A 12,301-nucleotide genomic window follows, 5' to 3' on the forward strand; every position below is an offset into this window, starting at 1 on the left:
TAGGAAGGACAGGGAGGGCCGAAGAGGTGGAGGAATGGCACTGTATGTGAAAATAATATCAGAGTGGCTGAAATGCTGAGAACCTGGGGAAAGGAAGAAGCTACAGTATATGGATCATCCTTGAAAGAGAATATGGAACCTGTATCCACATGGGTGTTATCTACAGACCCCCAGCACAAATGGAGAAGCTAGACAAGAATCTAATCGAAGATATCCATACGCTTGGAATAAAATGGGAGACAGTGTTGCTGGGAGATTTCAACTTGCCTGATGTGGATTGGAACGTTCTATTGGCAGAATCAGAAAGGAGAGATTGTAGATGCCTGTCAAAGTGCTTTGCTCAGACAAATGGTGACGGAACCCATGAGGGAGGGGTCGATGTTGGATCTCGTGCTCATGAATGAAGTGTTTCCAACGACCGGGTGGGGGGAAGAGGGGGTGGTGGTTGGGAGGCGAGGGTAGGGGAGGGCAGACTTATATGGTCTGTACCAGAGCCGGTGATGGGAGGCGGGACTGGTGGTTGGGAGGCGGGAAATACTGCTGGGCAGACTTATATGGTCTGTGCCCTGAAAAGGACAGGTACAAATTCAAGGTAAGGTATACACATATGAGTTTGTCGTGGGCAGACTGGATGGACCATGCAGGTCTTTTTTTGCCGTCATCTACTATGTTATTATGTTACTATGTAATAGTGATCATCACATGATATAGTTTGATATAAGAACAAAAGTGGAGTGCAGACACACAAAATACTGGATTTCAGACTGCTGATTTTGGTAAAATGGGGAAATACCTGAAGGAGCTGATGGCATGGGTAGCCATAGGAGAAGTGGAAGCGCAGAGGTCCAAGCTGAAAGCTGCTATAAATATGACAACAGATCTTTATACAAGTAAAATAAACAAAAACAAGAGAAACAGGAAGCCTATATGGTTATCCAAACAAGTGGCTAAAAAAGAAGGGCAAAAGAAGCTGAGGTACACAGCAGAAATGTCCTATTTCTGCTGTGTATCTACTGTTGGGCAAGGGTGACTTCAATGGATGTTTATAATTTACATTATGATGGTCATGTGTGCAGTGTTGGGGTCAGTATGTTTTATTTTAGAGTTCTAGACTACACAATTTAACTGCTATAAGTTTTGTTGAGCATAGCTAATAATTATAGAGTTTTAATTTTTTTTTATTCCATAGCTTAGGAATATACATTGATTTTTTTTTTTTATGGAGGAGGAGGGGGTGGGGTGTGAAACTGCATGGCCAGTGTTCTCTCTTCCTAACTAGAGTTCTTCTGAGTGGTGCCATGTGATTCCTTGCCTTTAGCAATAAATTGTCTAGTTACCCCTGGGTGCATGGCTGAAAGTTTGCCTAGGGCATCAGATATCCTTGCTGGTCCTGCCTGTTGTTCCCTTCTCGCCACAGCTTCTCTTCAGCTTGTTCCTTTGTATCCTTTCTATGGCCATGACAGGGTTCCTTTTCCCATATTTGAGGTTGAGTCTCTGTTGGCACACTATTTCTTTGATTGCTGTATTTGTGCAGCTCAGCTACTCTTCTTTATCAGGCAGCAGGGCTTAGCTTTCCTGTCACCCACAGCTTTTTTCTTGTTAAACCAGCAGAGTGTCTCCTCTTTCCAGCAGCAGGGCCTGGTCTCACCACCTCCTGCAGTGAAGCTGTATACATCTGTTTGTGCATGAGGACACATCAATAGGGATGAAAAGACAGACAGACAGACAGATGGATGAACCCTCCCCAAAAGGTGCTTCAAGTACTTTTTTTCCCAATCACAAACTTATTCTAAAATCAACCATTGATCAAACTGAGAAATAACACACTGTATTACAAATAACAAGCTGTTTTTTTCAGGGGTCCTTTTACTAAACCGCGGAAAAAGTGGCCTGCGGTAGTGCGAGTGCATCTTTTAGGCTTGTGCTGGGCCATTTTTTACCATGTCTAGGAAAAAAGGGCCCTTTTTAAGGGGCTGGAAAATGGACGTGCGCTAAAATTGAAACCAGTGCGCGTCCATTTTCGGCCTGAGACCTTACCGCCACCCATTGACCTAGCGGTAAGGTCTCACATGCTATCCATGCAGTAAGCATGCAGTGCGCACCAACTGCTGTTTAATGCCGGGTAAGTGGCCTGCAGTACAAAATAGAAAATAATTTTCTACCGCAGGATCAGCGCTAGCAAAATTTGGAATTACCAACTGGCTCATGTGCTGACCACGCGGTAGTGCCAATTTGGCGTGTGCTGTACGCGCATAGGCCCTCCTACACCTTTGTAAAAGGGCCCCTCAGTGCTGTAAGGTGTCCTTGAACAATAATTTAAATATTTGTGTTAGCATAAACAATGCGTAGGAACTGAGAAGATCAAAAAAGGAAAGAACATATCCATCATCATTTTCCTGTGAGACAGAAAACAGAACTCCTGCAGGGCAACCACCTTCATGACATCATGTTTGTATCTTTCATAATACACTTTCACTCTAAATGTAGTGCTCAGAGGCTGAAGAACAGAAGACATTGCAGTGCTCAAAATAGGAATGGATGAGTCAGCTGAGGTTTAATTTTCTGAGCTATATTAGACTGAGGAAATGTGGTTGTCAGTTCTGACCTAATTGGGGCATATTTAGGGAGAAAAGTGAGATTCTGATTTTCCCTCCAGAAACTTCAACAAAAGGCCCGATTATCAAAGCTATGTATCTGAGGAGCAGCAACTACTACCAGAATAGATAATGCTGACTGGGGTCATCCAGATAATGCCACTGAAAATCACTACAGATCAACTGGCACTATTCAGATAGTACTGAGACAGTTTGGGGGTGAAACTTGGGCAGAGCCAGGATTTACATGGAGACTGACGACTTTCAGTTCCAGTATCAGGATAACTGGATAATTTGGGGCAGGAAAGTAAAACCTGTCCTACTCAATCTGATAGTTATCTGGGTACAGGGCCAGCCTTACCAACTGCAGGGCCCTATGTGGACCATTTGAGAACCTCCCCCCCCCGGTGGTTCAGTATGCCCCCACCCTAAAATATGTGTTTCTTCATAGAGGGTTCAGGGAAGGTGCAGCAGCAGTCATTTGCCTAGGGCATCTGCTGTTGATCCCAGAGCATGCTCTTTGCTGCAACCCACACTTGCTGAAGCAGCAAGTTACATTAGAGGGGGGCAGGGCACGGCAAGGAGCAGGCTCCAGGATTGGTGGCAGATGCCTATGTGAATCGCTGCTGCTGACCTGAATCCTCTTCAGAGAAATGGATGTTTTAAGGTGGGGGGGGGGGGAGAGTTGGAGACAGGGGGATATGCTGGGGCAGGAACCCTAGGGGCACAGGGCCCTGTGCAGCCACCCCCCCCCCCCCCCCCCGTCTCTCCTGCTCAAGGCCGCCCTGGATAACTCCTGGCTCCACCTTTTCACTGCTCCCAGACCTCTGCAGTCAATGCAGATATTCAGAGGAACACTCCATTTAAGTGGCAAATAGGACCTGGTGAGTGTGATTTAACCAGGTAGGTGTGGATTTTTGCTCACACCTTTTTCAGTAGTAGCTCAAGGTGAGTTACATTCAGGTATACTGGGTATTTCTCTGTCCCTGAAGGGCTTATAATCTAATTTTGTACCTGAGGCAATGGAGGGTTAAGTGACTTGCCCAAGATCACAAGAAGCAGCGGTGGGATTTGAACTGGCCACCTCTGGATGTCAAGACCAGTGCTCTAACCACTAGACTACTCCTCCATATTGCGCCGCTGCCCACCCCCCCCCCCCCCAAGCACCTCCATATGTTTAGCCTGTCTTGCAGTTTTGTTTTGAATAAATAACTCTCTATAAAAGTATGATATATGGCCTAGAAGTATCTTATTGGACTGAAATACGTGACACTCTTTAACAGGCCCCCAGTAGATTGCATTGTATTTACTGTTTTCTTTGTCAGACAAATAACACATAATCACATCTACCTTGAAGGTTATGCACTCTAAAATAGTGTAATCAAAAACAGCAGTAGGTCCTTTGGGTTCCTTTTCAGCAAGTTATCTGAAAAAACAGTCACTTACCGTAGTGATAAAATCAATGCTTATTATAATGTGAACTGCAGCCTTTCCATACTAGTTCAAGCAAGTTCACCTCCCACATTGACACAATCTGTTTTTATGTTTGCTGCTAAGAATTTTTTACATCTTGACCCACCTCTTGATTTGCTGGTATTTAGAACACAAATTGTAAAAAAAAAAAAAATTAAAAAAAACATGCTGTCTCCATATTGAAGGACAAATGAACACTTAAGGGCATAATGTACTAAGCATTGTTTCTATAGATATAGAGGTGCCGATGTAGAATCCTCGTTTCAAAACTGTGCACTGACTCTTAGCACAAGGCTTCCTAATGTAAGAGTAATGCCAAAGTTTTGCTTCCCAAAGCTAAACATATACCCTCTGATTCTATAAAAGCCGCCATAAATTACACACACAAATTTAGGCGTGTTCCTGATTTGCACTTAAATAGAATAATGAGCCAGTTAGTGCCAATAATTGGCTTTTTAACAAGCAATTATTGGCACTATTGAGATTTAATTGGGACTAATGCGCATAAAGTTACACGAGTATTTTTGGCACCGATATTTTAGGCGCCATATATATAGAATCTAGCCCATACTGTGCCATTTTAGGTTGTGAATGTGTGAATCTTGATGTGTTAGCAAAAATGTACAGAAAAGGGGACATATTTTACAACACCAGAGATGCAAATGTATGTGTCAAGTAAAATAGATTCATCTCCACCCCCCTGGAAAAAATATAGAAAAGGGGGGAAAACATGGAGGAAATACACCTAGGGGTCTTTTTACTAAGGTGTGCTGAAAAATGGCCTGCGGTAGTGTAGGCATGGGTTTTGGGTGAGTGCAGAATCATTTTTCAGCGCACCTGTAAAAAAAGGCCATTTAAAATTTTTTGATAAAAATGGATGTCTGGCAAAATGAAAATTGCTGCACGTCCATTTTGGGTCTGAGACACTACTGCCAGCCATTGACCTAGCGGTAAAGTCTCACGCGGTAACTGGGTGGTGATGACCTACGCGTGCCAAATGCCACTTGGCGCGCATCCGATATGCACAGCCCAAAATAATTTTTTTCAGCTGCGTGTATCGGATGTGTGGCAAAAATGAAATTTCCACAACAGCCATGCGGTAGCTGTGCAGTAACTCCATTTTGGCACACGTTGGGCGTGCATAGATGCTTACACCGCTTAGTAAACGGGCCCCCTAGATAACAGAAAAATATTACTAAAGTAGGCATGCAAATCCTGATGGTTCATAAAGGGAGGTAAACAGCTATATGGAAGCAAGTGCATGCTGGCCCATACACATGCAGTACTCAGTGGCCGTCAGGTCCCCTGGCTGTGGAAGATGGCCAGATAGTGCTTGTAGGGATAAATGTGTACCTGGATCCACTGGCAGCCATACACACACACACTGCTAGTCATACAGGGGTGAATTCTATATATGGCATAAAAAAAAGCATTGTTCTATAAAGTTAGGCCAAGGAATTGCAGCTAACTTTAGGTATGCCATTTGCACCAACTAAAATGTGGTACAAATGTATCCACCTTATCCTCCTCCTTCAAGAACAACACACATAAATGTTAGAAACTCCCTTATTTCTGCACCTCCTTTTTGAACTCGCATGTAAAATTTAGGCATGGATCCCATGCCTAAATTTATGTATGTATATTTCAATTAAATCTAATTAGTGCCAGTAATTAGCAATTAACAAGCAAATTATCAACACTAATTAGCTCATTACTCAAATTGTGCATGCAAATTGGCATGTGCCCAAATTTACATGTGCAGTTTTTAGTGACTTTTATAAAATTCAGGGGACAGTGTCTTCCATCCAGCCTCCAGCAGAAGCAATAAATGTTGAGATCCACCATCTACGTGCCATGTCGGGTGGCATGTATGTGGCTTTTCCTGGCATTGCCTAGGGCAGCCATAAGGCAGCGACCAGAGCCATGAACACATGGTCCAGGTGGAATCAGGGTAGGGAGAAAATATTGGGGTCAGGCTAGGAATTGTGTGTTTGTGCATGAATTCACTACCCTGCCAGGGGAATGCTCCTTGAAAAAGGCAGGAAACTGAATTTCAATATTCCCTTGAAAATAAGGCTGTGTTTTGACAGGAAAATGGTGAAAGCCAAACGGCAGGCAAATCAACCTAAACAAATTGATCAGAAAAGAGAAGTTAGTGCTAGGAAGGGGGATCCAGTCTCCATATTTTTTGATTTAAGGGAGTATTCAGCTCAATGTCAATGCACCCTTTCTCACACACCCTTCAGCAAAACACCCCAGTCACACTCAGCCATTCTCACACACCCCTACTCACACTCACCCATTCTAATACAGCACCCAGCAAAACAACCCCAATCACATACCCAGAATAGCAGACCCCCGCTCACACTCACCCTTCAGTGCCACACCCCTATTCACACTCACCTGTTCCCACACACCCCAGAGTAGCACACCTCCATGCACACTCACCCCTCAGCATACTTATACAGTATTATTACATACAAATAAACCTTGCTTTTCTCAGTTACAAAGTACTAACCTATCGCTGAGCAATGCCAGCGGGGACAGCTAGTAGATACATAAAAAATAAGTAAAAAAAAAAAGTAATATTGTCCGATACAATAACTACTGGGATAAACCCAGCTCCTTTTTTTTGTTTGTTTGTTTCTCTGTTTTTATGTATCTTACAGGTGGTAGAAAGTTAAAATTATTTTAGCTCTTTTCTTCAATGGGATTACCCAGATTTCTCATGGTTCTACTGTTTGAATTAGCACTGCCTGCTCTATTGCATCAAATGATGTATTATTTCAGTGGAGCTGTATAATACAAAAGTTATATTTTTGATTTTTGCCAGCGGTGACAGTAATCGGCATTATCCTCAGTTATAATTCTTCAGCTTGCATTATGTAATTACTGATAGTGGTAGAAGAGAGTGAATCATTTTCTAAAATCATGGCAAAAGAACTCATATTACAAGTTTCTTAGCATTGAAATGATTGAAAGCAGCTTGTACTGGAACCTGGAATAGACCAGAAAATTATTAGCAACTTGATTAATCATCCTCAAACCAGGAAGTACCCTTCTCGTTTCTAAAATTATTATTATTATGAAAACAGGATTAGTAACTGATTAGTCAGAACCTTAAAACCTACACCAAACTTAGAGCTCCTTTTACAAAGCCGGTGCTACAGCTTAGCGTGTACTGTATGCGAAGAAGCCCATTCAATTCCCACACTAATTGGTAGCGCCGCTTTGTAAAAGGAAGCCCTTAATTTTACAATAAAATGAATTCACATTATATTTTCACTGGTATTAACAGTTTGAATTTTCCCCTCTGTGAAATTCTGCTGTGACTCATCAAGTACCTCTTATATGATGAACAATACATTGCAGGTGTGAAAGGATTTCTTGACTTTATTCCAATTAAAATATAGCTCTCAACTTGAGACCTATTGCTTCTGAACAACTAACTCATTAACTATTGTAGAAAGTGGCCTTTTTAGTGAATGATTTAATGAAACATGGGGAAAGCAGGATGCCTGCTTCTCAGGCCTTTTATTAGCTTCAGCCATTGTATTGTTTGCTGTGTTGCAGCCTAAGGGGCCCTTTTACTAAGTAGCAGTAGGGCTAACGCGCAGGTAATGCATGCCAAACTGGCACTACCACTGGGGTAGCATGGGCGCCTGGCAGTAATTCCGAATTTGGCGTGCGCTGTTTCCAGTGGTAAAAAATCATTTTCTATTTTCACCTGCGGTGGGGCATTCACAGCAGTAATCGGCAGCACAGCCATATTGCTGTGCACTGCCTGATTACAGCATAAGTAGCGCGTGTGCCCTTACTGCCAAGCACACAGGTGGTGGTAAGGGTTCAGGCAATAAATAGCCGTGCGCAACTTTTAATTTTAGCACAGGGCCATTTACTGCCCCCATTTTAAAATGGCCACGGTAAAAAATGGCACAGCGTGTGCCATCTTCATGCATCCACACTAGCGCAGGCCACTTTTTACCACAGCTTAGTAAAAGGGCCCCCTAACTTTGGTATGGATAGTTGAAGCTTTGCCCAATTAGCTTTGGGAAGTAACTGAACAAGCCACTTTTAAATGTTCGGGGCTGTTTTCTGGACATCTCAATGTCCAGTCCAGTCACTAGGGCTGCCGAGTAGGGGGGGGGGGGGTGCAAAATTCCTCAGGCCCGGTCTCCAAGGGGGGACCTGGGCTTGGGCCCAGCCCTGGCAAGCTTCTTCCTGCCTGCTTTCAGGTCTGTCCTCTCCTGCTCCTGCGTGCCACCCAGGACCCAGATGACTACATTACCGTGATATTGCGTTAATGCAATCATCTGGGTCCCGACTCCCGGCACACAGGAGCACTGGAGCAAGAAAGGACAGAGTGAGGGAGCAGCACAGCAGTGATTCAGAGACAGAAAGGTGCAGGCAGCAACGGCCAGGGGGGTAGACACATGAGGCCCGGGGGCACATGGTGCAGCGGTCCAGTCCTGCCCCAGGCCCGGCTGTGTCTCTCGGTGGCCCTGCCAGTCACAAGATAGCTGATTAAAGAGGAGGACTATTCTTAGCTGCAGTGCTATTGGTTAAAGTTAACTGGTTAAGTGTGGTTGAAAAAAAAACTTGTCAAATTTAACTGTGTAAGGTATCCAGTTCAGGCCAAATTGTGATGTTCAATGGCACAATTCAACCAGTTATATTCTTTGAATATCTGGTTAATGATAACCAGATAGCTTAGGAGCCCTTTTACTAAGCTGTGGTAAGCCCACCGCAAGCTTACTGTGCGCTAAACAGGAACTAGTGCTGGGCTACCGCAGCAGCCCGGCTGTAGTTCCCACCCCTGCATGCGCCATTTCCATTCTTGTTCATGTAAGAACAAGAACGAAGTTGAGAGAGTGAAGGGAAGTGGTTGAAGATGTTTCTGGATGATTATAGTAACAAGGGATTGCATGGACATTTTTTTCACTGACTTTGTGGGGTCCTTGTCCGACTGAGCACCGAGCTGATAGAAGATACAGTATGGAAGCACCTAGCCCTACAGATTAGTAAAGGATTTGCATTTTATGTTTACCAGCTCTATGGGTGATCTAGGACTAGTACATTGAATATTGACTATTGTGATGTGGTAGGCAGGTTGGATTCAGTGCAGTGATGGTTGGAGGAGTGCATTCAAAGAAGAGCTCTATCCTACATTGATTAATGCACTTGGTCTGGGAACTATACATAAAAGTTATTTTATATATAGTAGATATCTAGGTTTCTTTTATTAGTTGCATTTAGCAGATACTTTGAAACTGGACATAATTTGATATACTGCCTTGTAACTACATTCAAAGCAGTTTACATAGTATATACAGGTACTTATTTGTACCTAGAGTAACGGAGGGTAGTTGTGATTAAATATTAACTGCCAGACCCTTGACCATTCTTCTAACATTTGGAGATCCTTTCTCATGGTTTCTACTCCCTCCAGGGTATCCACTCTATTGGCTATCTTTGTGACATCTGCAAAAAACAAAAAAGCAAACATTTCATTCTAACCCTTTAGAAATGTCTCTCACAAATATATTAAACAGAATCAGCCCCAGCATCGACCCCTGAGGGACTCCAAAAGCTCCCGAGTGATAAATTGCAACAATGAAATATATATACAATCATTTTGATTCAAATATAATTGAAAAAGAAACATTTCTAAATGCTTCTGAAATAAAATTAAGAAGGCTATCATTTAATACTCAAAGGCAGCCTGTTCCAAATATATATAGCCTAAAAAACAAAAAAAAAATCTAGGACTTATTCAGAGCTTAAATCCTTAATAGATAGAATGTTTAATAAACTTCAATTGGAATGTGTATTGGATTGTGGTACCCCAATCAAGTTTACCAAATGCATTGATGCTTGATGAAAAAGGACTATCTCTACTTCAGGAAGCAGGTGAAAGCTTGACTCTTCACCCAGACCATTAATGGAAGAAGTAATTAACTTGCTAGTCACACTTCCACAAAGAGTAACACCGGCTGCAAATACTGTAGCAGGACTTGTTTATTTACTCCTACCCAAGATGAGATTATATTCATGTACCTTTCTGACTTCATGGTCAACTTTCTTTAAATTAGTCCCCTTATGTTGGTGCAATAGGGTGAAAAGCGACTTCACTTCAGGGGAGCAGTAGAGGAGCATATGCTCCTGAGACAATATGGAAGCATCTGCTTTGCAGAATCAGAGAAGAGCAAGAAGAACACCCAAATGGCCAGAGGGCAGAGAAGGGGACCAATATTTATTTATTTGATATACCGCCAATCGCCATATGCATTTGGGTGGTTCACAATAAAAGCTCAAGGGAGCCTTAAGTTAAAGAGGTACAAAAATAGAAAAGATGAAGCAGGAGGGGGGAAAAAACAGAAGTCATAGTGAGAAAGCTTGAGTAAATAGCCAGGATTTTAAGTTATTTAAAAAGTAGGATATGAAAGGGCCATTCTCAATTGGAGGGAGAGGTCACACCCTGGCTGACCAATCAGAGCATAGATTGTAAAGATAATCTGGAAATTAAAGTAAGACGTCATAAGAACATAAGAATAGCCATACTAGGTCAGACCAATGGTTCATCTAGCCCAGTATTCTGGTTCCAACAGTGGTCAAGCCAGGTCACAAATACCTGGTAGAAACCCAAATAGTGGCAACATTCCATGCTACCAATCCCAGGGCATGCAGTGGCTTCCCCCATATCCATCTCAATAACAGACTATGGTCTTTTCCTCCAGGAACTTGTCCAAACCTTTTTTTAAACCCAGATATCCTAACCACTGTTGCAATGAGCTCCAGAGCTTAATTATTCATTGAGTGAAAAAATACTTCCTCCTATTTGTTTTAAAAGTATTTCCACGTTTTCCATTTTTAAATGCTGACTGCCACAGGCTGATTTAGACCTAGATATTCTGTAGAGCTGCCAAGTTACCTATTCCAAGAGGGAGACTTTTGTTGCCAGTCCTGGGTTTCTGCCAAGCTCATCCTGGTGCATTATGGGATCTGCAGCACTGCTTTCTATGGATAGAATCACGGACTACAAATACTACACTGCTTTGGGATGTACGTTTACAACTGGGACCAGCCAAAAAGCCTCTCTCCTGGAATGAGTAACTTGGCAGCTCTGTATTCTGTTCTGGTCCTGAACGGATACCAGCAGTGAACGTCCAGGTCATCAGGCGCCAAATGTTGTAAGGGTACTGCTAATATTCAGTCTGATACCTGGAGGGTTATCTGAGTGGGTTAGAACTACTATTTATTTGGTGCAACTTGCCTAGCGCCAGCTAGGTACCAGCAAAAAATATTGGCACTATCCTTAGCTCCACTCTGGACCATCCTGGCACTAACCAGAGAGTAACACACTCAGGAGGCAGTGAAGTGCCATGGTGGTCTGTGCAGATATTCAGCTGCACTCTCTAGTTTAAATGCTGCTGTATATCTGTGGAGGGCCTGGTCAGTGGAGGCTGTTGGGTGGAAGAAGCTCCAACCCAGTTAACTCTTGCTGAATATCGACTGGCTCATTTTTATCAATAGAAATTTTACCATATTTTTTGTTTATTTGCATTTGTTTCTTTTTAACTGTTTGCTCTACATTTGATATAATAAGCATTTCAAATGCCTGGTAGACTAATGATATATAGGACAACATAATACTTGCGTATGGATTGCAAGTTATGCCAAACTTGGCTTTTTTTTTCTGCGTTTTGAAATAGAAGGGGAAGCTCTGGCTGATTAGAGCCCTCCCAGTCTTTTTCCACTGACAAGTGACCCTAGTAAAATGCTGAGCTCAGGAAGACTGTTGAAGGCAGAGCAATCAGTAGGCAAAAGTAAGATCATTATTTAATGATGTTAGCTCCTAAAGGAACCATTCATGGAACAACCTTAATTGACTTTTCAGTACAATAAGTGAGACTGTAGAAGAATGAATCTTAATCACTAAGTTGAGCACGTCTCATCTGGAAGCTCCAGATCAGCTACATATGATACGAGGGTCTACAGAGATTAGATAACACAAAAAGAGAAAAACATCCCCACAATAGTCAAGGCCAAAAACTACAAGTAGGGGACAAGCAAACAGGATCTCCAACTGAATTAGATATAATACATTTGCTAAATAGATACATATAATTCTTATTCAATAACATTATTACCTCTGTTTCTGTCGGGCATCTTATTTGCTTCTCCCCTGTTTGCATTTTTTTGGCCTACAGAAATTAGAGATAACATGACCGTGT

This window comes from Microcaecilia unicolor, chromosome 10, assembly GCF_901765095.1.
Source record: "Microcaecilia unicolor chromosome 10, aMicUni1.1, whole genome shotgun sequence".
Taxonomy (NCBI): domain Eukaryota; kingdom Metazoa; phylum Chordata; class Amphibia; order Gymnophiona; family Siphonopidae; genus Microcaecilia; species Microcaecilia unicolor.